Here is a 23892-nt window from a genome sequence, read left to right as displayed (position 1 = left end):
TGCCTTCGAGTCGGAGCCGACCCATAGCGACCCTGTACAGGGTTTCCGAGGGTGTAAATCCTTACGGGAGTAGAAAGCCTCATCTTTCTCCCGCAGAGCTGCTGGTAGTTTCGAACCACTGACCTTAAGGTTCGCAGCCCGATTCGTAACCACTACGCTACCAGAGCATACAGCCTCGCTTTTTACCCTAGGAGCCCACTGGTGAGTTTAAATTGCCTGTGTCTAGCAGTGTAGTGCTACCAGGTCTCCAGGGGTAGTGTAGTCCTCTTCTTAACCGATTTATCACATTAGATCACATCATGGGGAATCATCACATAACTGTCATATCACATCATTACGTAACTGCCCAGCCACTGAGACTCAAGACTCAGCCAAGGTGACACATTTTGGAGGGACACAATTCAATCTGTGACAGTGGTTTGTGGACATCTTTGGAACTTGGTATCAAGCCCTTGAATATCTTCTTGTGGCACCTGAAACTGAAGCAACTAATGGATAACTCCCCTTCCAGTGCAGGGAGAAGTCCCATGGCTTAGTGAATTGCTAGGTCAGAATCACAATTTTAATACTTGGGGAGACTGGGTGAGGGACACTTACTGGCCTTAATATATTTCAGAATAAATTGATAGAACTTGCATTTGGTGCCTGTACTAGGTGGCAGATTCACCTTCTTGTCAACTTCTTGATCTGTAACTCTACTCACAGGTAATAAAGATACGTAGAGGTGGGAGAGAGAACAAAATTGGGCGTGTACCATTTCTTTGAAGTACATCGGTTTGTTTGCTTTTTCAAAGTCTTTCTGTATGCAGGCTGGGTGAGGAAGCATTGTGTGTTTGTGTCAAGATGGGTACTGATTTGGAGCAGAGCAGGGAAATCCCATTTTTGCCTCAAGTCCTGGGTTAATTGCTTCATTGGATGAAATGTCAAACTTGATAGATTATTGGAGCTGTTATTTTGGTGGTTCAACAATAATGAAACTGTTTGGATGTTCTCAGGGAACACTGCTGGCTGTGTCTGGACTTTGCTCTGGAGAAGGTTTCAATTATTCTTTAGCAATACGAATTAGAAAATGCAGCTTCTGTGGTTCCCAGCAGAGCTGTCTAAAGTCCCTGCTATCTTGGGGCCTTTGGATAAGCATTGCGTAACACTTTGGAAAACAATTTATGCTTCTGATTCCAGAAATGTCTCTGGTTGTTCCATGCATAGTTGGAAAGTGTAGAAACTGGAGATATACTACATGTGTCTAGGTTACTCCAGTCATTCATTTTTAAGCATCTCTAGAACAAATAGAACAAACTCCATCTTTTTAAATAAGGATAATGGGATTGTTGACACCCCCCAACCTCCCCAGGCCTTTCTTTCCTACTAGTGGCCGTTTAGTAGGATAGCATGTTGTCAGGCTGTCTTTGTGTTTGCTTACTGAAGGTTTTGGTTGTTATAACCTTGCTTAAAAATGGGTAGGGGAAGGAGAACAAGAGCAACAGTACAAATGACTTTGAAAGTCTCTGCTGTTATGTGAACTCTTGAATTTTCACTTTGAACATTCCCTTTGGGGCAGGATGTTATAAAGTTCTTTACAAAACAGTCCACCTTCCCTATTGAAATCTTAGGTTGGGACACTATAGCATAGAAAGCATTAGATGTGTCCAACAGGATTTATTTCATCATTTTATTGTGCCAATATGATTTACAATACCGTATTTTTGAATGAAATTGTATACATTCTTTGGCTGGAACTAGGGGAAGGCAAATTCTTATCTAAAAGTATGAGACAATTTTGTGTAAGATTGATAAAAAAGCTGATATTTCTTTCTTTTTTTATTTTTTTTGTCTGTCATTGGCTGCTTTATTTAAGGGCTCATGATAGCTATTCCCAAGCCATTCCCTTCCTCCTCTACAAAAGCAAGTCAACATGAAATGGCCTCCCAGGTACTATGGGTAGTTGGGCCCCCACTAAAGGGACTTGGGGGTCAGGAGCTTCAAGTCAGCCTCAGAAGGCAAAGGAGGAGGGTGGTGAGAGGAGGTAGGGTGCTGGTGGATGGGTGAGGAGGCTGTAGGGATCATGCCACAGTCTCTGTTGCGTTGGTCTGCACCCAGGGCTGTCAGCGAGGAGGTGCCAAGGCCCTGGCCAGGGAGGGCCAGCAAGGCCAGTTCAGGCCCCTTGGCCCCAGCAATCCCTCTACCCCGTGTTCACCTGAACATACACACACACATGCCTGGCCACCCCCAGACATGCCTGCAGCCATGCACACTCACACACACTTCCACAGAGGGCTGGGATGACTGTGGACCCACACCCTAGACCCCTGGAATGTCTCTGGTGTGGTACCACCAGTGGGTGGGTTGGGAGGGGTGGGTCCTCTGTGCTGCTATTGGTTCACTGCTTCACAGGCATCTATCCAATCACTGTACACGTCACAGGTTCTGAGAGATATGTGGTGGGTGTCTGGAATTCCTCTAGGCACACGGTACAAGAGATGACTCCGGTGTTGCAGGCACGATCCATTTTCACGTCACAGGACTTCTCATGGTTGCAGAAGGGGCAGGTGAACTGTGTCTCTAGAGTACCTGTCATCTTCTTCTTGGGGGGGGGGTGGCTTTTGTTTGGATTTTCTGTGCCCCATGTCCCCAGGACGGTGAGCCTTGCCTCGTTGAGACAGTACGGTTGACTCGGTCACAGTTGATATTTCTTTTACTATGTGATTTCTTATACTGCTCTTTGTGTCATATGTTATATAGAAATGGTTATTGTGTGTTTATCATTTGCCAGGAACATTACTATATTAATTCATTGAAAACTCAAGTCTTAAGAGTTGTAAGTGCTATTTTTAACTGTGGTCTTTGGATCCAAAAACGCAGGCATAGAGAACTAAAGAACAGGCTTAGGACCACACAATGCTTGAACCAGAGTGGTCTGACTTTGGAGTTCATGGGTGGTGCAGATAGTTAGAAGGCTTGGCTGTAGTTCAGTTCCACACAGAGGTGCCTCAGAAGAAAGCCCTGACAATCTAATGGAAAAATCAGTCATTGAATACTTAATGGAGCACAGTTCTACACACATGGGGTCACCATTAGTTAGAATCAACTTGATGACAACTGATAGCTAACTGGGAGTTTGGATAAAGGCCAAGCTCTCAACTGCTCTCCTGCAGCCTCCATTCTTATCAACTCATCTATTACAGTTGCTTTTCAGAGTGGATCTTTAGAAGTAGGTTCCATTTCATGGGATCATCCTTTTATATGTGGGCCTCCTTTGTGGAATCAGGTTAAACAATGATATTACCAATATTGTTATACTAGTTTTAGTTCTGTTAGCACTGAAGGATTGTTTTATAGTTTAGTCTTAATTCTGAAATTTTAACTATGGTTGATATATAAGCCAATCACCTTTAATAGCTCATTTAACTGAATAGTTTAAGAACTGGGTTAGAAAATTCATTGGCATTTTTTTTGGGCGGGGGAGGGAAGGGTGGTGGTGGGTAGGAGTAAGGAGTTAGAGTTAAGACTATGGCTAGGTCTAGGCTAGGCTTGAGATTTTGTTTAGTGTTATGGCTGTGGTTAGGACTTGGCGTTAGGAGTTGGCATAGGGCTCAGAGTAAGACTTAGTCTAGTTTTATGGTTACAGTTTTAATTTTTTCATGAAATCTGCTTCATTTCCTTGTCATATGGAAGTTTTAAACTACATTATTCCCTCTTTAACTTTATGGTTTTTTTGTTTGTTGTTGCAAAATGGTATCTCTGTTTCCCTGTTTTCAGTGTTGTAGGTTTTACTTTGAATACTTTTATATCTGGGTTGAGTGTTCTGGGTGATACTGTCATGTATGTTAATATCAGGTTGTTCTGCTGTTGTTAGTTCACTGTCTAACAAAATTCCCTTTAGTAATTTTTGTTAGGTAGGCCTGGTTTTTACAATTTGAAAAAACTTCTGTTTATCTGGAAATGTGCTAATTTCCCCAGCATGTTTGATGGACAGTTTTGCTGGGTATAAGGTTCTTGGTAAGCTTTTTTTCTTCCAGAGTTTTTTATATGTCATCACATTACCTTCTTGTCTGCATGGTTTGCGCTAAGAAATCAGAACTTAGTCTTAGTTCTCCTTTGTAGGTAACTTTTAGTTTTTCCTGAGCTTTCCTTGTCTTTCATTTTGAAAAGTTTGATTATAATTTGTCTTGGTGACTGTCTTTTGGGGTGTATCCTGTTTGAAGTTTGTTCAACTTCTTGAATACATATCTTCTCATCCATGATAATTGTTGTTAATGTGCCGTGGAGTCGGTTCCGACTCATAGCCAACCCTGTACAGGGTTTCTGAGGCTGTAAATCTTTACGGGAGAAAAGAGCCTCGTCTTTCTCCCTTGGAACAGATGGTAGTTTTGAACTGCTGACCTTGAGGTCAGAGCTCCTTGACTGTGGAGTTGGTTCTGACTCAGGGACTCTGCACAGGGTTTCCTAGGCTGCAAATATTTACAGGAGCTGAAAGCCTCATCTTTCTCCTGTGGAACAGCTTGTAGTTTCGAACCACGGACCTTGAGGTTAGTGGCCTGATTCGTAACCACTACACTACCAGAGCTCCTTAGGGAAGTTTTATTCCAACAACTCTATTTCAGTTTTTTTGGTTTTTTCTAGTTGTCCTTCCTCTTCTGGAATTCCAGTTACCTATAAGTTATTCCTCTTGATAGTGTTCCACATACATCTTAGTTTTCTTGTTTCTTTTTATCTTTTTGGTTGTTCCTCTAGCAGATAAATATTGAGAGGTTTTCCTTGATATTTTGGCTTTACATTGATTCAGTTCTACTTGTTTGCCCTTTCAGTGTATTACCTATTTCTGAAATCTTAGTATTAATCTTCAAGGAGCTCTGGTAGCATAGTGGTTACGAATCGGGCTGCGAACCTTAAGGTCAGTGGTTCAAAACTACCAGCCGCTCCGCGGGAGAAAGATGAGGCTTTCTACTCCCGTAAGGATTTACACCCTCGGAAACCCTGTACAGGGTCGCTATGGGTTGGCTCCGACTCGAAGGCACTTAACAACAACAACAACAAGTATTAATCTTCTGGCTTTCTAATTGCTGTTTTTGTATGATTTCTAGTTTTTCAGTTTGTTCTTGTAGTGTTTTCCAACTTATAACGTTTTGTCTGTGTTTTTCCTTGATTTCACCTGCAGTTTTCTCAGCCAGTTGAAGGTAACTAAATATCATTACTTTTCACTACCCAGTAGTTCTGATACAATTTCTCATGTTATATTTTCTGACTGTTTTGGTCACTTGTGTAAGGCATTCTGTCTTGTTTTCTTCAAGTAAACAAAATCATCTATTGTCTCTAAGACATTGTAGTGTTGTAATTTATATTTAACTGATGATTGTATGTTGGTGTATTCTCAGTAACCACTTGTCTTCTGGTGGTTGTGTAGAGACTGGAAGTGTGAACACAATCCTCTGTCCACTGTTTGTTTAACATAGTTCAGGGAGGGTTCCCGCACTGCCAGACACTGGGTTGTAATTCTGATGTCTGCACAGGAGGGAGTGCTGCTGGCTACTAGCCTGGCTAGGGCAAAGGGAACAAGGGAGAGTGGTCATGCCCCTCGTGGCCAACTTCCAGCCTCATGTTGACAATCACCCGTTAAAGCTCAAGCTGGTTGTACCAAAGCAAGCAAGCCGCCCACTCATTTTTCTTCTCTTTCCCTGTTCTATTCAGCTGCTCTTCCAGTCATCTCTCCATCTACTTCTGTTTCACTTGTTCTCATCCTTGTTGGGGAGGGGCCGCTTAGTGTGTCTGCCTACTCTGCACTCTTTTTTTTTTTTAACTTTTTATTGTGAATTGAGGGAAGGTTTACAGAGCAGATCATCAGTTTTACATTCAACAAATCATATACTTTACTTCATTACTAGTCTGACAGCTTGCCCTGGAAATCTCATTGGTGGTTTTTAACTTTCCCTTTTTGTGGGGGAGTGGGTGAAGCATCGTCCTGTGGCTCACTACTTAAACACAACCCACTGCCACTGAGTGGATCTGAATCCTAGTGACCCTGTGTAAGGTTTCAACTATAAATCTTTACAGGAGCAGTCTTATCTTTTCCCCCTGGATCAGCTTGTGGTTAAGCAGTTCAGTGCTGATCCCTTAGTGCCACTAGAGCTCCTTATTCATTCATCACTGTTGTTGTTTTGTTAAGTGCTGTCAAGTTGGTTCTGACTCACAATGACCCTGTATAAGGTTTCTGTAAAGGGGCCGTAAGTTTGAACTTCTGACCTTGGAGTTCATACTGACCTTCTGTTCCAATAGGTTTACTCTATAGCGCCACACCAGGACTTCCTAATAAGTTGGCTTCTGTGTAAGTTATATAGATGCCGGTGCCCCATGGGGTCTCTTGTTGTTAGGTGTCAATGAGATGGTACCGACTCATATCGACCCTATGCACAACAGAACGAAACACTTCTCAGACTGGGCCAACCTCACAGATGTTGCCACGCTTGAGCCCATTGATGCTGCCATTTTGCCAATCCATTTCTCTAGGGGCCTTCCTCTTTTTCACTGACCCTCCACCTTACCAAACATGATATATGTCTCCAGTGACTGGTCCCACTTATAAGTGATGCTAATAGAATCAATGGTCATAGACCATAGTAAGAAGCTCTGATCAGATATGGAAAGTAAAATTTAACTTTATCTGGGCTTGGGACAAATAAGACCCTGTAAGGACTAGCTGAACCTTCGTGGAGCAGTGGTTAAGTGTCCTACTGCTAACCAAAAGGGTGGTAGTTTGAATCCACCAGCCGTTCTGTGTGAGAAAGATGTTGCAGTCTGTTTCTGTAAAGATTTATAGCCTTGGAAACCCTATGGGGTGTTTCTAGTCTGTCCTATAGGGTCTCTATGAACTGCCAACCTTGCAGTTCAAATTGAGGTTGCAATCCAGAGTTGGAATCAGCTCATCAGCACTGGGTTGGGTTGGCTTTGGCTTTGGCTAAGGATTACCTAGAGTGAAAAAGGGAGCATCGTTTCTGCTTTTTCACCAACCTCTCTCACACACACATTTTGGAGATTGCTATTGAGAGATTTTTGCAAGGAAAACTATTTGCTGTAAGAAGCCAGTCACATGTGAGGTGCCCCACCTGCGACTACATCTTTCACAATTTATTCCCTAATTTGCCAATTTGCTGCAATTCTCAGATGTTTTCAATATCAAGCACAGCACTTTTGGCTGAATGCTGCGCTGAAATTGCAGCGTGGGTTTATTTCGCATGGGTTATTCTGCTGCCTTCTGGTTCATGGCTCTGGAGGAGCGCAGATAAAAAGTACTGTAAAAGACAGGATAACCGGTAACTCCTGCTTCTCGAAAGTTCATCTTATGCCACTTGGTTTTTATGGAAGATCTACAATAGTACCTGTTTTCATTACTAGAAAGAAATCCGAAGAAGATTTATTAAAGTGAAACTCGTGTTTACATTTGTTTTGCAGTGAGACGCCTGTCCGTCCCCAGAAACTACACTTCTCCTCAAGTCTTCATAGCTTTGAACTGTTGTCTGTGAACTATATATTAGTGTTATTTTAGATTTTATGTGTTATATGCTATGATTTGATAGATGATATTTTGGGTCTGGGAATGCTCAAACTTTACCCTTATAAATTCGTGGTAATTGCTTCTTTGCTTTATGCCATTTTAACTAAAGAAAGGTTTTATAGGGATGCTCTACTTTGGATTGCTGGCAAGACCAGTATGAGAAATACCTGTAGTATATTTTGGTGGCCGGGCCAGCAAATTATCCAAGATGTTGTTAGTGCCGTTGAGTCGGTTACAACTCATAGACACAGTTATAGGGTTTCCAAGGAGCGGCTGATGATTTTGAACCACCAATTTTGTGGTTAACAGTTGTGTGCATATCATACAGTGCCACACCAGGACTCCATAGGAACTATGAAATTGTATGAAATGTGTTGTGTTTTTTAAACTTCTCAATGTCTTTAGTTCTGTATACTGGCCGGACAATTAACTGAATGTTGTTAAGTGTCATCAAGTCATTTCCGACTTAAGTGACTCTGTGTAGGGTTTGAACTGCTGACCTTGCAGTTAGCTGTCCAGTGCTTATTGTACACCAGGACTCCTGAATAATTGCATGTATATTTTTTTATTTTATAATTTTACATTTATAGGAAGTTGCAGAAATAGTATGTAGAGTGTCCAAGTAACTTCCACCCAGTTTTCCCCAATCATTAACACCCCTCTCTCTCTTTTCACACACACAAATTAGGGAGTTAACAGGTTATAGTTCAGGACCAGAAATGCTCAGGATATAGTTCATTTAGTATCACCTCTTCTCAGCTGTGCCTGCAGGTATGCTTCACTCTGGTCCTTGGCTTCTCAGCCATGCAGCCTCTTGGCCTTTGCCCTGCTTGGGCAATGTTCCAAAGCACCTGTAACACTGCAGATAAATGCCTAGAAGGCCCTCCACTCCACCATAAGCCTCAGTCAAAGGTGCTCAGCTCTGGCTCCATGTGTCAGCAAACTTAGTGGCCCTGATCAAGTGCCTAGAGGCAACCCCTACTGCCTGCCTGAAGGCACTCATCTTTCTCTCCAGGGACCAGGAAACCTGCTGCTCTGTCTTGTGCTCTTGGTGCTGCTGCCTCTGCTGCCACCATGTCTCTGCCATGTCTCTGGTGTCACATCTCTTTCTCCTGGGTTGATAAGGTTCAGTGTGCAGGGGTCTTGGGGTCCAAAGGACGTTCTCTGCTTCTGGTTATTCTTTCTTAACAGCAGTGAGAGCCCCAATTCCTGCTTTTGATGTGACTTATTTTATCATAAGTGGAATGGCAAAATCGACCAATCTCCACATTACAGTCCATACTACACTCTGTTTGTATGATCCCCTCCAGTCATTTGGAGTCCTGTACACACTGGACTGCAAACTCAGTTTGAACTGCAAAGTTGGCAGTTCAAACCCACCAGTCACTCTTCAGAAACCCTATACAGAGTTGCTATGACTCAGAACTGACTCAATGGCACTTAAAAGCAACAATCCAATCATTTGGTGGGAGTTGCAAAGACTATGGCTGTCAGAGCTATATCAAGTAATTCACTGCACCACATATTGTAAGTGTGACCCATATCCGTTCATTACTTATGTAACTGCTGTTGCTATTGTTAAGTGCTGTTGAGTTGGTTCCAACTCGTAACAACCCTGTAGAGGGTTTCCAGCCTTGTGGCTAACAGTCAAGTGCTTGTCCTACAGCAGCAGCACATTGGTGTCTTGTGTGTGTGTATTTCTGTTGCTCTGTCACATGTATATTTGTGTAAACACCACACCCATCTAGATCCAGAATTGCTCTAGTACCACAGACATCTCTTTTCAGGCTACCCCTTTCTAGTCTTACCCATCGTTCTTAATGCCTGGTAACCACAGATCTATTCTCAACCTCTGTATTTTGTTATTATGAGAATGTTATGTAAATAAGTCATAACATGTTAATCTCATACCTTTTTCAAGCTGTTGTGTGTATTCATAGTTCATTGCTTTTTATTGCTGAGTAGTAGTCCATGGTGTGGATGTACCACTGTTTGACCAATCACCTATTGGACTTTATTACTGATAATATTAATTAGCTTAAACCAAAAGCAGTATAAAATGGTACATAGAAAGCAGAAGGAAAACCCCTATCCCTATAGAATTAATTATTGGCAAGTGGTGCTAGACTTTTAATTATATATGTGTGTCACAGGTAGGTCTTCTAGAGACACAAAACCGTGATACTTATTTTATGTATATATAAAGATAAGTTTATATAAGGAAATGGCTCACAGTTGTAGAGTTCCGGGTCCCCAGAGGAAAAGAGTGCTTTTTCTGAGAATCCATTTTATTGGGAGCAGGCCACACCCCTAAGGAAACATCCTTTCAATTGATTGATGGCTCATAGCCAATCATCATAGAGTTAACTATGCCTGTATTAGGTTTCATCACCTTGGGAGAACCACATCCTAACTGCCAAACCACTGGGAATCCTGGCTCACTCAAGTTGACACAAAACCTTAACTATCATCTCTGTGTGTGTATATACATACATACACACATATATGTATGTATGTATATATATATATGTTTGGTAAGGTGGAGGGTCAGAGAAAAAGAGGAAGACCCCCAATGAGATGGATTGGCCAAAGTGGGAGCATCAGTGGACTCAAGCATGGCAACAGTAGTGAGGTTGACCCAGGATCTGGCAGTGTTTTGTTCTGCTGTGCATAAGGTCTCTATGAGTCAGTACTGACTCGATGGCACCTAACAACAACAACATATATATGTATATTTTCTGTTACCATTAATACAGGTTCGAGTTGTGGAGCAGCAGCGCCAAGTACTCCAACTTCAAGTTAGAAAAGAAGTTTTACTAGAATGTGGCCCCAGCAGGGTTTCCAACAGCAATGCAGGCTGTCTTAATGGAATCCCACTTGTGATCAGATTTTAGCGTTTATATACCTTTACACTGCGACACACACTCTGGGGGAGGCACTTTTATTACTCAAGTCATAAGCTATAAACTTCAACCCTAACAATCAAATAAAACAATATGAGTAGCATTTGTGATGCTCAAGAAGTCTTCCTGGATATCTTAACGACCCTCCAGGCAGGACTGTCCAGCAGTGGTACATAGTATATCTGTCTCTGAGTAATACAGAAAGTGATAAAAATTCCACAGAGATGAGTGAGGAACAGGGCAAACCTGGTGTGAGTTAAGCTTACTACACACCTGGAGTGAGCTAGGTTTGTGCTGAAGATAGTACTTTAATAGAGTGCATTTTCCACCCACTGTTCTACAGTGCTTTTTCAGTGGATAAATCTCCTGATGTGGTGCTGTAGGATAATCACTGGACTACTAACCATGAGGTCAAACCCATCGCTGCTCCTTGGAAAACCCTGTACAGGTTCGCTATGAGTCACAACCAACATGATAGCCCTTAACCACCACAACAGTGTATTATAGGCATTTCTTCCCTCCCCTTTTTTAAAGCACTTAATGCCTGAGAAAGTGTTGGGTTCCTTTCTTTAATCCTTGTTAGCTGTCTTATAAAAGGAGTGAGAAATACATTTGAGAGATCTAAACAAAATAATTTTTGTTCCTTTTTATACAGGGTTGGGTTGAACTAAGTGGTAGCTTTATTTGTAAGTGAATCAATAGAATTCCAGTTGTTACGATGTTTCTATCTTCTTTATTATAAATAATGCAAGTCTGATTTTGTGATGTGATCTCTTGCCAGACCTTATGGGAAATAAGAACTGCGAGCACAGTAATCTTTAGAGAATGCACAGTCCTTTGGGTATTTGTCTACCCATCAGCTACTTAGTCAGATGGAGTGTTTTCTTAAGTGCTACTGAAATGCACAGTTCAGTCTTTATTTTGAAATCTCACCTTCTGTCTTCTCTCTTTCTTCTATTACTTTGATTACCTTGATGGGACATTCAAGCTGTGCAGTCTTATCCTTTTATTTTCGTAGTCCACAGAAGCTAGTTTGAAGATTAACTGTAGGTGAACAAGTAATATTATCTATTTGGCTAGAAGTCAACTCTGAAGATGAAACAAATGTGACAAATGCCCCCTAGACCGGGGGTCTAGAACAAAGGTAACTTAAACTTGTATCATTTTTAGTAGAAACTGTGGTGGAAAATTTAGGAAATTTGATTTTTAAGAGACAGGGTTAATGAGTGCGAGGGAGAAGAGCATGTGAGTCGATGTATGTATGTGTTTATTTGGGGAGGAGAAGAATCCAGAGGTATACAGTGACATAGATTATGAATTCCGGAAGTCTTCAGAGCTGAATGATCCGAGTTGTTCAGGTGATGCCGATCAATGGCAGGAGTCTTTTCCCTGCCCTTCTTCTGTATTAGCAGCTCAGGAAAAAAACGAAGAAATAGCCTTATAGAAAATTACACCCATCAAATGGCTCTTCAATTTCCGTTGCCAGGTTTCTGAAGTGAGCTACCCAAGATAGCAATTTGGTCGTGTCACTGACTTCCTTCCTCCCAGCCCTGTCATCAGACCCTTAGACTGTGGCATGTCAGTTTTGGATTCTTCCTTTTCCTGCATGCTTTCTACTTTTTCAGTTATCAAAGTTTAGGAACCTAGTACTTCATGGTGCCTGAGCTAGGCAGCTGCTAGACTCTTGATACTGTATACCTTTCTGAAATATAAAGTATTGTACTGTAGTGGATAATAAAGTGCCCACAGTTATGTTATAGGACAGATTCCGGTAACTATACCAGTGGAGACAGACTTGGGTTGTGTGCCCTCACACTGCTCAGGGGGTGTTCACAACAAAGTGCTGGATAGCGGGTTGGACTTCATGCAGTGCCTGTTTCTGTATCTGAACATGGAAGTGGCTCTTTAAAGATTAAAGGAACTGCCTCGTCCTTCTGGCCCCAAGATAGAATGATCTCCACCATGGCGACAGCCTTTGTCTCCCAGGAGAGGCCATCTTATACAGCAGGTTTGTGCTTCCAAATGTTACAGTAAGCCTACATTGGTTGATGCCAGGTGATAAGTTGGCAGTTGGGCACTCAAGACATTTGAGTTGTATAGCATTCCATGGTTTGAATTTCTAGGCAAAACTTGTCTCACCAGTAAGTCAAAAAACCTTGATTTCAGTGTGCCTTTGGAGGAGGTTTCTTCCTTTGTTTTATTTGACTGTTCTGTTAAGTCAGGTAAACTTTAATTTTCACAGCCGTAAAAATTCCATTAAATCCCTTGTATTGCATCCCAGGTGTGAAAATGTCTCAGTTTAACAAGACTGTGGGTGACAGTTGAAATCCTTAATGGTAGTTAAGATAATTGTCTCTGGAGCTTTGAAGAAAATAAATGGTCCAACCAACAAAATAAATACAGTTCAATGGTTCTTTGTGGTTCTTGTGGCAAGGGAACAGGATGTCTAGGACCTGTTTAGTGTGATTACTGTTTAGCTTGTTGTTGTTAAGTGCCATCCAGTTGGTTTTGATTTGTAGCAACCCTGTATAGGGTTTCTGAGGAGCGTTGGTCGGGTTTGAACTGCCAGCCTTGTGTTTAGCAGTCCAGTGTTTATCCTGCAGAGCCACACCAGGATTCTACTGTTTAGCTTGGTGACTTAAAAAAAAACAACACACACACAACCAAAAATTTAAAAAAGTTTTATTTTCTTCTTAACCATGCTTAGCGAATTTAGCTACAACCTTGCTTTCAAAGCTCATCTACATCAGAATCACTTGGAAGGGCCTTGGTGTAGTATAGGGGATTATGAGCTGGGCTGCAGTTAGAATCTACCTACCACTGTCTCCTAGGGAAAGGTAAGGCTTTCTGCTCCTGTAAAAAGATTTATAGCCTCAGAAACCTTATACAGAGTTACTTTGAGCATACCACCAACCAACCTAGACCCCTCTACATCAGAATCACTTGGGAGGGCAAATGCTTGTTAAAAGGTCAAATAGTGGGGCCTGCCTTCATTTTTTCTAATTCAGAATGTCTAAGGGATTGTGATGGGAAGTGATCACTTAAAATAAGTACCCCTGTTGATTCTTAAGTACTCTAGAGTTGATTCTCAAGTATCCTAAAGTTTGCTTCATTTTTCATGTTTAATTCTGTGATTTATTAGATGAAAGATGTTTGGCTGGCTCTCATATTGCCTTTTTTTTTTTTAAAGAGTAAGTATGCTAAATTTTTTTTTTCTTTAAAAAAAAAAAAAAAAGTTATATCTGCACACCTAAGATTAGAATTGGGGAATGATCCTAATTATCAACAAGGTGAGATAGCCACCAGTCCCTGGAAATCTGGGTTTATCAAGTGTCTTCTCAATCAGAAAAAGGATGTGGCAGCAAAATTAATTTTTTTATAAAGAAGAAATGTTCAGTATCCTTTTGGATGTAGAGAATGAGAGAATGAGGAAGTGGAAAAAAGGAAGGTTGATGGTTCAAACTCAATAGCTGCTCCTCAGAAACCCTATACAGAGAGAAATAACTCTTGTAGGCATGGTCCATCTTCAGTGAATGAATGAGGGAAGTCTTGGGGGGTAGCAGGCTAGGATAACAAAAGGAGGTGAAGACTGGCTTGGAACTTTGAAATAAGAATACAACCATCACCAAAATAGGAAGTTCTTGGGGAAGAGGGAAACTAATTTAAAATGAGAATGCTTCCAGTAAGGACTCTAGTGGACTTTGGAAAGAGAATGTGACCTTGTAATAGCCAGTGGAAGGAGAATTGGAGGGGAGGGGCTGTTTCAGGACAGGAGAATAAAATTGTGGGCCAGCCTTGAGGCACATCTGCCTGCCCATGTCTACTGGGCTGGGCACCTGATTTTGCAAAATCGAATTGAAAAAAAAAAAAAAAACACCCCTCACTCTCACTGAAATGGTTACAGATTGAATTACTTGAGCGTTTGTTGGTATGGACACCTGGGTCAGAACTGACTCCATGGCACTTAGCAACATTAGAAAGGAGGGACCCTGTTGGTCCACGACTGTTAACCAATAGGTAGGTGGTTGAAACCAGGGAGAAGGATGTTCCTAGAGATTTCAACCTCGGATATCCACAGGTCTCTAGGAGTTGTAATTGATTGGATGACAATGGGTTTGGTTTCTTTGGTTTTGGGAATGTTAAGGGAAAAAGATCTAAGTTTATAAACAATAAAAAATACAGAACTTTAACCAAAGTTTATATTACAAAATAATATTTTAACTTATGCTTTATCGTAAAAATAACTCCAGATATTTGATAGAGTTGAAAATAGTTCCTTGCCTCTTCTCCCCACTACAGTAGTTCCTTCTCTGGGTTGTATATCCTCCCAGATCTTTTTATATGTATTTGGTAATTTTTTTCTGGAGTTGGAAGAAACACTGCAGAATCCTGAGAAATGAATATTTTTCTCTTTTGACACTTGCTTATTACTTACAATGTTGGTTCTAGTGCAGAAAACAAACAAAATGGAGCTATATATGTTACTGCATATTTCTGTTCAAGTAAAACTACAGGTGTGACCATGTGCAAAGAATTTATAATTGTTGTGAGGCGCTCATAGGATATTTTAGAGGGTTGATTTGAACTGCAAGGTGATGGTTCAAACCCACCAGCCGCTCCTAGGAAATCCTATGCAAAGTTGCTATGAGTTGGAACTGACTTGAGGCATTTAACAGTAATCTTCTCTATAGGAGCCATTGCCAGGTCTTTCTACTGTGTAGCTGCTGAATAAGTTTCAGCCTCCAACCTTTGTTCAGCAGCTGAGCATTTAAACCATCTGTAATTAGCCTTCTTAATTAATTTATACACACACACATTACATATGTCTACAGGTAACACCCGCATATACATGGAAAATTAAAGCTGTAAATAGCTTTTGGGTAATAAATTACCTCTCTGGATTTTTAAATAATGTGTTGAAGGAACTTATTCACAAAGCCACAACGAACCTTTTCTTATTCCTTACAGAGTCTCAGTATGTTGGTAATTTTCATATAACTTCATTAAACCTCAAGTGCCTGAAGCCATTAGTTCTAATTTAGCATCTTTTATAAGCTCTAAATATGTAATCTTCAGCCTTGCCAATCTTATAGAAACTTGGTATAAAGTCCTATTTTAGAGAATCTCATAGGAACTGGATCAGAACCTGGAACAGGGAAGTGATAAAGCTCTGCTAGTGCTCTTTACCTACTAACTGTTGTCTGCAATAACAGACTGGACCATATATAGACTGGACCAGCAATATAGACGGGACCAGCAGCTTTTCTGGAGTCGTAGTGTGCACTGTGTAGGATAAGCACTGGACTGACTGCTTACTGTAAGGAGCAATCCAAACTCACCAGCTGCTCCTCAGACACCCTATAAAGGGGCATCATGAGTTGGAACCCATTCATTGGCACTTTACAACAGCAGCTTTTCTGACAGCACTGTTTTTTCCAGTAGTGGTTTTATATTTGTCTGCACGATACCTCGAAAATTGTTCCATATTAGAATGTTCATGACTTATCAGTGACAGAAATACCTTTTTTTTTTAAATGTGTGGTCCATGAGATAATGGTTGTCAACTTCTGTAAAGATACTTTTATCATGTGAAAAAGACTAACACACACACATATACTTTTACCAGGGAAAATGTCTTTAAACACTGAAAGGAAATAAAACAAGGAACATTTAAAAAAAAAACTTCGTAAAAGTTCAGTGTGGCTGTCCTAGTGGAATAATGTAATCAAGGAGGATTAAGTGAGTTGGGTAAATAACTTTATTTTTTAATTAATTTTTTTTTTGCACAGGAATACAATAACTAATTGCTTCTTGAGTATCCTAAAGTTGACTTCTTGTTTAATGCCCCTGTTTATTGAATGACCAACTTGGAGACATCCAGGGGTCCTGAAGGGTGGGCATGACTGGTGTGGCAGCATGCAGTACGCATGCAGAGGAATGGTAGGGAACCATCACTTGTTTTGAGTTGGGAATGGTAGGATCTGATAAGAACTTTCTTTCCTTTCCTTTCAAATGAGAACACAGAAAGTAAGACTTGATTTTTTGTTTTCTTAGCCAATTCTAGTCTGTCAGGGCAAATTCAATAATAGCTTGTTGATGAATCTGTCATTCTAGAATTGATTCCTTAATTTAATATTCTTTAGTAAATGTGAATTTTTTTTTTTTTTTAAGAGCAAGTGATGCTCAGATTTTCACAGCACCCTATATCCAGTAGGTGTGATGGTGGGTAATTTAGCTTTAACACAGAGAATGTGGCAGCTGGAAAAGAAAAGACAAAAACAAACCTCAGTACTTCTGCCTTAGTGAGAGAACTTGGGTTGTCAAAGGAACTAGAGATGTCAGAGGTGGCCTAGTGGAGAAAAAGAACAGTGAGCCCGGTTAGGTCTGACAAAAATTCACCCCAGTGGATTGACAAGCTATCAATGAATGTGCAAATTCCCTGGTCCACTGACCCAGATGTTCTAATTTGTAAATGCAAAGTGACTTCTTTATCAGCCTCCTGGGGAGTCCTCTCAGAGGTGACCCTCTACCTTCAGTAATCTTGCTGTCTAGAGCCCAGTGCTGTTCACAGATGAAATTTCAGAAACTGGCTGCGGGAGCTTTCTGGGTAAGGGGTCCAGGGGAGGCTGAGTTAGTAGCTGTAGGGGGATGAGGTTTGTCTGCCACCAGCCATTGCCACTCGATTTAAAGGAAATCGGTGAGGCGTCTCTTCTTTTCTTGGTTGCAGTTGATTACAGTTGGTTTGGTCTGAGCTGTTAGGGAAATAGTTTTGCAGGCCATGAGTCAGCACTGCCCTGGGTAAACTGTTTGCTCTGTTGTAGTCTTGCTTACCAGAGATACGTCCCCAGGCGGCACCATTCACTCTGCCTGAAAGCCGCTGCTGTTGGTCCCTGAGATGATCTCATCTCCATCTGAATGTGGCTCGAAGGACTTCAGCGGCAGGAACTGGAGGCAGCTTACATTCTGCCCTAGCAATGTTTTGAAATAGGCAAACTCAGGCAGCCACAGACTGCTTTCTCTCAGTTTCATTAACTAGACTGAGCTGTGATAGAAATGAAACTGCTTAGTCTACATGAGTCAGTGTCTTATCCATTTGGGTATCTCTTAGTGTCAGTCTTCCAACTGATTGAAAAGGTACTGAAGGGAAAAAGTTTCTTTTCATTTGGAATTCGGATGTGGCTTTAGAGACCATTTATTATATGAACCTTAGAGAAGTTGAATGTATTGGGGTTAGTTTTATCCTTCATTTTTTGTTCTTGTGTCTTTTTATGTCTTATGAGACATCGTTTAGTCAAATTAAACTGTTGTTAAAGGGAGAGAGGTGAACACACTTCTTATTTATGTAGCAACGGTGACTATTGAATTGTAGAGCTCACTGTCTCACCATTTTCCTCTGTGTGGTATATGAAGAACGTCTTCTCATCCGCATCTCTAATTCTATTCAGGATACTACCCTTGTCTCCCTCCTTCTCCTCTAAGCTTCTTAACAGGTAGAGATTATGCTCAAAGCTCTGCAATACTGTCCCTTAATGACCCATGGTTGTTCACCTTGGCATTCTCTGAAACACCATATGTCTGGTCAGAATCACTCTACCCCAATTTTATTTGGCCAACTGGTTTCAGCCTGCTGTTGTCTTGTGCTATGGAGTCAGTTCTGACTGTTCAAGGACCCTGTGTAGGTTTCGGAGAGCAGCTGGTAGGTTTGTACTGCCTACCTTGCAGTTAGCAGTCCAGTGCTTATCTTGTATTGCCACATCAGGGGTTGGTTGCAGTGTAGAAGTCACTTCTTTTGTGAAGCCTCTTATTCAATAAGATTGGATGAGCACTCAAGAGACCCTTGTATTTACTGTAATCAAAGGTCTGTTTTGTTAGTTTTGCATCATGGTGTTAACTCATTGTTAGGTACCACCAAGTTGACTCTTGACTCAGTACAGAACACAACCCTGCTGGATCCTTTGCCATCCTTTACATTTGTTGTTACATTTGAACACATTGTTGCTACTACTCTGGTAGCATAGTGGTTACGAATATGGTTGTGAACCTCAAAGTTAGCAGTTCCAAACTACCAGCTGTTCCGTAGGAGAAAGATGTGGCTTTCAGCTCCTGTAAAGATTTACAGCCTCGGAAACCCTGTACAGATCAGAACTGACCCCACGGCACATAACCACTACCACCACCACCATGTCAGTTCATCTCTTGGGAAGAAGGTTGGGGGAATCTTCTTATATTTCATTGACCTCTCCACTTTACTAAGCATGATGTCCTTCTCCAGGAACTGGTTCATCCTGATAATATGTTCAAAGTACTTGAGAAGAAATCTCACCATCCTTGATTTTAAGAAGCATTCTGTTTGTTCTTCTTGCAAGACATGTTTGTTCTTGTGGCAGTCCATGGTACTTTTAATACTCTTCTCCAACACCATAATTCAAATGCATGGAGTCTTCTGTCATCTTTATTCATTGTCCAACTTTCACATGTATATGAGGCTGTTGAAAGTAACTTGGCTTGGGTCAGATGCACCTTGATACTCAAACTGATTGATATCTTTATTCTTGAACTCTTAAAAGAGGCCTTTTCAGCAGGTTTGCCTAATACAAACTGTTGTTTGATTTCTTGACTGCTGCTTCTGTGAGTGTTGTTGATGGTTGATCCGAGCAAAATGAAGTCTTTGACACTGTCAGTATTTTCTTCATTTATAATGATGTTATTTATTGATCCAGTTGTGAGGGATTTTTGTTTTCTTTACATTGAAGTCTGGTCTTTGATCTTCATCAGTTAGTATCTGAAGTCCTCTTTGCTTCCAGTAAACAAGGTGTATCTTCTACCAGTAAACCATCTGCATATCTCAGATTGTTAATGAGTTTTCTTCCAATCCTGATGCCACATTCTCAGTAAAGGATCTCAATAAAGGTAGACCGAGGCAGACTAACTGGTATTCCCCAGGCCTGAGTTATGGCGTGTGTCTTTAAGTTGAATTTGTATAGGTAAGTCAGAATAGCGCACACAGTTATTTAGGGTTACTTTGTTGTTAAGTACCATCCATTCGGCTCCAAATCATAGGGACTTCGTGTAGGCTTTCCAAGGAGCAGCAGGTGGGTTTGAACAGATAACTGATAATCTTCACTCTGGTGAGGATTTTTGTTTTCTTTACATTGAGATGCAAGCCATACTGAGGGCTGTGGCCTTTGAGCCTCATCAGTAAGTATTTCACCAAGCAAGTTTGTATCATCTGCATATTGCAGTTGTTAATGAGTCTTCCTGTAATACTGATGCCACATATTTCTAAATATAATCCAGCTTCTTAGATTATTTGCTCAGTAAACAGACTGAATAAGTATGGTGAAAGACTAGAACCCTGGCACACACCTTTCCTAGTTTTAAGCCATTTGGTGTTCCCTTGTTATTTTCAAACAACTGCTTTTTGGCAGTTGTACAGGTTCCTTACGAGCACAGTTAAGTGAATTTTCTTAAATTCATACTAAGTTCATTCCATGTTCCTATTATTGGATATTTGTAGCTATTTCTCTTCCTTTTGCCTTGTGCCCCATCAGCAAATGAAGGGCCCAAGGGCTTTATTCCTTTTGCATTATCAAGGTCAACTCAATTTTAAGGAGGCAGCTCTTCCCCAATTGTATTTTGAGTGCCTTCTGATTAAGAGGCTCATCTTCTATCATTATATCTGACAATTTTCTGGTGCTCTTCATCATGTTTCAAAATTCAATATTCTGATGCTGACAGTATTCCACTGCTATTCATATAATTTTCAGTGACTAAATATTCGGAAGTAGCTTGTCTCTCCTTCTTCCTAGTCTGGAAGCTCAGCTGCAACCTTTCCACCATGGGTGACCCTGCTGGTATTTAAAATACCTGTGGCATAGCTTCCAGAATCACAGCAACATGCAAGCCACCACAGCACAATAAACTGACAGAGGAGTGGTGGTGGTCTGTTAAGTGTTGCCAAATTGGTTCCAACTCATAGTGTGTTTGAACTGCTGACACTGAAGTTGTTGTTGTTAAGTGCCATTGAGTCGATTCTGACCCATAGTGACCCTGTATAGGGTTTCCAAGGAGCAGCTGCTGAGCTTGAACCACCAAATTTGCAGTTCAAATGACTTTGCAGTCTGATGCATAACAGTCCAGTATTTATCCTACAAGTACACTGGAACTCTGCCTAGTATTAAAAAAATTTTTTTTTTCTTTTCTTTTTTCCCTAGCAACATTTTTCATTTGACTTTAAGGCTTTGAATTCCTTGCCTGAGTTTTGAGTTTTCTTCAGGTTCGCTTTTGAATATACCAGAGATGTTGAGATGCTCCAAGGTTTTGTCTTAGATATCTTTTTACTTCTACACTTGTCCTGTCTCTTCCTCTAATGATCTCAAATAGGTCCATAAATTTGGCTACCTTGGTATGCTTTACTAGTCTACATGTCATTCTCAAACTCCAGATACTTAACTTCCAACTTGACAGATATACCAGAGTGTTCAAAGGGCATCTTGCATTCAACATGGACATAGCTGAATACCTTGTTTTTCCTTCCCCATTATCTTCTAACTGCTGGTATTGCTGTGTTTTAATTGTATCTGTGATATCCACCAGATACTCATGTTTATGATCCTTATACTTTATAGCTTCTAAATATGCTAACACCATGGTTGCTAAACCCTTTGATTATGTTGAAGTCATGTATGTTGTGTGACCTTTCTTCATCCCCACTGTCATTGCCTTAATTATCAGGGACCAAAAACCAGACATTTTACTTAACCTACGGCTCTGAACCAGTTAATTCTGAGAATTTGCTTTTTCCACCCCAGATCATGTGAACCTAACAGGATCCCCAGGTGATTCTTAGTTTTTATTTGAAACCCTGATTTCACTAGCCCAGTGTTCTAAAATTTTTTTCATTATTTGGACAGGTCCTAAACCTGGCAGTTGTCATCTGTAAAGATTATAGTCAAGAAGCCCTATAGGTCAGTTCTGCATTGTGATACACCTAACAACACACAGCAACACTTTTCAAAGATTATGCCGCTGCTGTTGTTGTTAAGTGCTGTAGAGTCGATTCCAACCCATAGACACCATGTATAGGGTTTCCAAGGAGCAGCTGGTGAGCTTGAACCACTGCACCTCGCAGTTCAAACCGACTTTGCAGTCTCATTAACCCACAGCAACACCAGGATGAAGATCATAGACCCCACCTTTCTCCCTGATTTTCCACATCAAAAATGTTGCACATTTTCCCTACCTTGCCTCCAGGAATTTGAGTCTGTGACTCCTGGTTCAGACCCTCATCAAATCTTGCTGGACTTTTTCCCTTTATCACAACAGTCCTGTCATCTCCAAAGTTATCTTCCTGAAAGCCAAAACTAATTTCTTCATGCCACTCTCAAACTTTCAGAGTCCCATTGGCTCCCTGTTTCCAACTTAGCTTGATCTGCAAAGTGCTTCTCAATTTGACCCTATCCTGCCTATTGTGGTGGTTGTTACGGGCTGTTGAGTCAGTTCTGACTAATAACAATCCTCTAGAGGGTTCTCAAAGGAACTCTGGTAGTTTAGTGGTTACAGATCGGACTGCTAATCCCACGGGAAGCCGTTTGAAACTACCAGCTGTGTTCCCCAGGAGAAAGATGAGGTGTTCTGCTCTAGTAAAGATTTACAGCCTCGGAAACCCTGTGCAAGGTCACTATGAGTCGGAACTGACTCCACAGCACATAACAACAAACATCATAAGTGTTTTCAGTAAGTGGCTGGTGGGTTTGAACCACCAACCTTGCAGTTAGCAGTCTAGTATATCCTATAGTGCCACACCTGGATTCCAACATACCTAACCAGTATTATATTATCTTCCATCTTCCCTGCCATTTCTCTCCTCTGTAGACCACTGAATGGCACAGCATTCCCTGTCCTTTTAGAACTGCCTAAGGGGCTCCTCTTTTCTTATTGGCACTCATCCCAAGAGACTTGGATCCTATGTGAAACTTTTCCTGGAGAGGGTTTCCTGTAGCATTGTCTGTCTCTTCCACTAGACTTTGGAGTTCATTGACTGAACTAGTCTCTGATTTAGAGCCTGGTTGTTGTTGTTGTTAAGTGCTGTTGAGTCGATTCCGACCCATAGCGACCCTTATAGGGTTTCCAAGGAGTAGCTGTGGTGATCTTGAACCACCGACCTTGCAGTTCAAACGACTTTACAGTCTGACACATTAGTCCACAGTGCCACACCTGCCTAGTACTAACTACTAAGTGGTTGAAATAGGTCAGTTGCCTTTCTTATCCTTTGCAATATTAGAAAATCCTCAAACACTCTTTTGCCATATGGCAATTTCAGTGGGTGCTGATTTTGTCACCTGAAACCAGTGAAAATTTATTTTCATATTAAAGGGCTTGCTGAAGCTTTGCCCCAAAATGTCAATGAACATTTTTATAGAGCTTTACAAAATTATTTCCCATATATCATTTTACTTGATATCAAAAATAATTCTGTGTTACCAAGCCAAACCCGAACCTACAGCCACTGAGTCAGTTCTGACTCATAGTAACCTCATAGGGAGGGACCATGTGAGACTGACAGAGCAGACTTGCTCCTTTGGGTTTCCGAGGCTGTAATTATTTATGGGAGCAGAAACCTCAGGCTTCTCCCAACTCCTGTGGTTGTTGTTATTGCTGTTAAGTGCTGTGGAATCGGTTCCGACTCATAGCGACCCTGTACAGGGTTTCCGAGGCTATAAATCTTTACGGGAGCAGAAAGCCTCATCTTTCTCCCGCAGAATAGCTGGTAGTTTCGAACTGCTGACCTTGTGGTTCACAGCCCGATTTGTAACCACTACGCTGCCAGAGTTCCTAACTCCTGTGGTGGGTAGGCCTTATTAGCCTCATTATACCAGTGGTTATGAAGGTAGTTCTGACATTGAAACATATATACATACATTTAGGTTGTTAGGAGCAGCTGGTGGGTAAGAATGAACCACTAACCTTTCGGTTAGCAGTCCAGTACTTATCCTGATCCTGCAATACCACAGACCATGTTCTTACTCTGAATTAAGCAACTAGCTTCTCTCTTTGTATTATCTGAGTGTATAAACTGAGTGTTAAAGAGAGAAAAGGTTTCATAGTAATTCTTGAAAGTGATGAAGTTAAATGTACTCTGTCTGGTTCTATAGGTAAAGGACCTTTTGTTCAGGAGGTAAATGCTAAAGATGCTGCTTTCAATTTTCATTTTCTGACTTTTTATTGTGAATTGGGTGAAGGTTTAAAGAGCAGATCGGTTTTCCATTCAGTACTTTATACACATTTTGTTTCCTATCATTGAGCTTTGGTAGTGTAGTGGTTACGAATCGGGCTGCTAACTTCAAAGTCAGCAGTTCGAAACTACCAGCTGTTCTGTGGGAGAAAGATGAGGCTTTCTGCTCCCGTAAAGATTTACAGCCTTGGAAACCCTGTACAGGGTTG

At 41.1% G+C, this 23892-nt stretch overlaps 1 protein-coding gene and 1 pseudogene across 1 annotated transcript in view; one reads left to right on the top strand and one right to left on the bottom strand.

The window, feature by feature from the left end:
* Positions 1–23892, top strand: part of RFFL (ring finger and FYVE-like domain containing E3 ubiquitin protein ligase) — a 107619-nt gene that overhangs the window by 20800 nt on the left and 62927 nt on the right. The gene's annotated exons all lie outside the window — the stretch shown is intronic.
* Positions 2370–2624, bottom strand: LOC102826931 (annotated as a pseudogene).

This window comes from Chrysochloris asiatica, unplaced genomic scaffold (genome assembly GCF_000296735.1).
Source record: "Chrysochloris asiatica unplaced genomic scaffold, ChrAsi1.0 scaffold00007, whole genome shotgun sequence".
NCBI lineage: Eukaryota > Metazoa > Chordata > Mammalia > Afrosoricida > Chrysochloridae > Chrysochloris > Chrysochloris asiatica.
The sequence above is the reverse complement of the archived record's forward strand: the minus strand, read 5'-3'. Positions and strand labels throughout refer to the sequence as shown.